The sequence below is a fragment of the Carassius auratus genome, chromosome 28 (genome assembly GCF_003368295.1).
Source record: "Carassius auratus strain Wakin chromosome 28, ASM336829v1, whole genome shotgun sequence".
NCBI classification, from domain to species: Eukaryota; Metazoa; Chordata; class Actinopteri; order Cypriniformes; family Cyprinidae; genus Carassius; species Carassius auratus.
Genome location: NC_039270.1, coordinates 859,351 through 862,608, shown reverse-complemented (window position 1 = coordinate 862,608; position 3,258 = coordinate 859,351).

Genomic DNA, 3,258 nt, shown 5'->3' with positions numbered 1-3,258 from the left:
TATTATTGATCACAAACTCACCTGGTCTTCTAACACATTGGCACAATACTCAAAAGCACAGCAAAGGCTTCATTTTTTAAGGAAATTGCGTAGTTTTAATGCAGACACCACAACTCTGACATTGTTTTATTTAACTTTTATTCAGAGTGTGGTGACTTTCGCCATCCAGTGCTGGGGGGGTGCTCTTTCTGTCCAAAACAGAAACATGCTGGACAGGGTGACTAAGATGGGCAGGAAAATCACTGGATCCGAAATAAAAAACATAACTACCCTCACCGAACAGTATACCCTTAATCTGGCCCTGAGGATACTGGATGATCCATCCCACCCACTTTTTTCAGAGTTTTCCCCCCTGCCCTCTGGACGTAGATTCAGAATGCCCCGGACTAAAACTAAACGTGCCATTTTATCTTTTGTGCCAAGGAGCATACAGTTACTGAACAAATCAAGCTCAGGCACATAGATATATTTTAAAAGTGCACCTTTTACCATTTATTATTTCCTTAATTGTATGCATTTTTAGCTACTGGACTGATGCGCTGTCATTACTGTGTTGATCTTGTTGTTGTTAATGTCAATGTTCTGTATTCTTTACGTCCTCAATGTGGTTAGATGTTTGTTGTGACCTTTCTATTACTATTTATCTATTGTTATTTATTGTTGTTTGTGCTTAAATGTTCAATGTGGCTCCATTGAGTGCAAGACAAATTCCCCTCGGGGCAATAAAGGTTCATTCAATTACTCGCTTATTATATACATTTTTCTACATTTTGAACACAAACAAAGTTACAGACCGCAGCTCTGATTGGTTGTTTCTTACCGGGAGCGGTCTGTAACTGCAAATGGCAATAGGACACTGGGAGGAGCCAGAGGAGCTTGATTTTTTCACAGATTATCTGTCTCATATTCTACTGTCAGGACATAATGACAGGTTTAACAAATATGTAAAAAATATATATTTACAAAAGTTACCTACTGCAGCTTTAATTGTTACAGGTAAATTATTCCACAGCCTCACCCCGTTGACAGATATGCACATGTTTGTGAGTGTAGTATGTGCCATTGATTGAGAGAGATTTCTTCTCCTTCTTAAATTATATCTACTATCTCTTTCCTTTAACCATTTTTGAATATTATTAGGAAGTACTTTGTTTTTAGCTTTGTACATAATTTGTGTGGTCTTAAGATCCACAATGTCTTTAAATTTTAATGTTTGTAATTTAAAAAAATACATATTTTTACGTGCATGATAGCCAACATTGCAAACTATTCTCATTGCCTTTTTCTGCATAGTGCATCTTTAGGGTGGTTTTATAAGCATTGCCCCACACCTCTGTACAACAGGATAAGTATGTAAGAAAAAGTGTGCAATATAAAATTGTTTCCTGGTTCAATATGTGTCTCACTTTACAAAATATACCAGTGATCTTTGCCAATTTAGAACTAATGCAATTGACTTGTGGACTCCAGCTGAGCTTACGGTCAATTATTACTCCCAGAAAGGAGTTTTCATAAACTCTTTCTAATCTGGTGTTATCACACAGTACTTCAATAGTTAAGTCTTCAGGAATTCTACGTTTCCCAAAAATCATAAATTTAGTTTTCTTTATATTAAGAGATAATTTGTTTAAATCAAACCACAATTTAAGCTTGACCAACTCTTGAGAGTGAAATCTTCAACAGATGTTGGAGATTCTCTCCTTCACAAAATATATTTGTATCATCTGCAAAGATTAGGAATTTCAACAAATCAGAAGTTTTGACAATATAATTTATGTATAATATAAATAATTTTGGTCCTAGTATTGAACCTTGTGGAGTATTTTGGAGGTTTGACTTTACCTCTCCCATCCTCACAAATTGTGGTCTATGTTCTAAATTGCTTTTTTTCCAATTTAGCCCTATTCCCCTCTAGCTTGCACTAGCTATTATGACACTCCTTAACTACACAAAGTATTCCAGTCTTTCTGTGGTCCATATTAAAATAAACCAGACTCTAAAATCTACACAGTGACCAAGAAACTACTGCATCACAATACAACTACTATTAGTGGAAGTGCTTTACAGGAAATCTGACACATTATAGTTTGAAAATGGTCGCTTACATGAAAATAAGGTGGATAACTACTGAACAATAAATTAAAGTAAGTCACACTGAACAGGAAAAATACTTCTGGAACCAAGGCCACTGAAGAAAGTGGATGGGCACTGTTGCACTTTTTATAGGTATTAAATTAAATATATTCTAACAAAAAATGATTGATTTATTTTATGATTAATAATTTATTTCATTTCCAGCGAGAAGAAGGTGACATAAATGATGAGCCTGAAGTCTATGAACTGAGAAAGCATGCTGCTTGCATTGTATTGTGTTCAAGAGACAAACACTCTTTCCCAGGTGAGAGTCAATTATGTGAAATTACAGTCTGAGTCTTACCTCACGTTTCCTAACTTGCCACGACTTTCTTAATTATAGATTGTTGCCTTTCAGAGACAATCAGGAGTCACAGATGAACTGATGAGTGAACTGCTGGATGGTTTTAATCATTTTCAAGAACCTTTTGACTCAGTTTCCTCTACTATGGAAGATGCAACACTAAAAAAGCAGTTCATGGTAATGGAAGCAGGAGAAATAGAAATAGAAATATCCCAGACTGCATCTATGAGGAAAAAGGGAGCCTCTCAAGCTCTAACAATAAGAACTAAATATTTTTACTATATTTCTTTATTCCGAAGTTTGGAACAACTAATTCCACATTCGATGGTTTTAGCCATGTTTGACAGTGGACTAAAGCAGAGCAAAGCTTTTTCTGTGACATTACTGATGGGAATATTTTCAATTTACATCCACTATTCTCTGTGAGACCCAATGCCCTGCAGCTTATCCTGTATTACTGTCTCCAGATTATCATCAAATGACAACAAACTGAAGCAATCATCTGGGCTAATGCTTGTCCTCTTGAAGATCCTACCATTTATATTGGACAGCTGTGAAAGAGATGGATACTTTCAAGTCATCATTGACTTAATAGAGAATGTTCAGATTGGTTATTTCCTAAGAATAATATGACAGCAAAGCAACACTATTTGATACACACCTCTCTACCGGGTGCTCACTGCCACACCTCGCACTCGCTCGCAGTGGGTCTCTGGCATGGGAGGAGGACGCACTAACAAGGAGGCTAAATGGCTGCAGACACTAGTGTCTCTCTTGAGATGGGGGAGTGAGGTTTACCTGCACGGCACTACTCGCTGGCC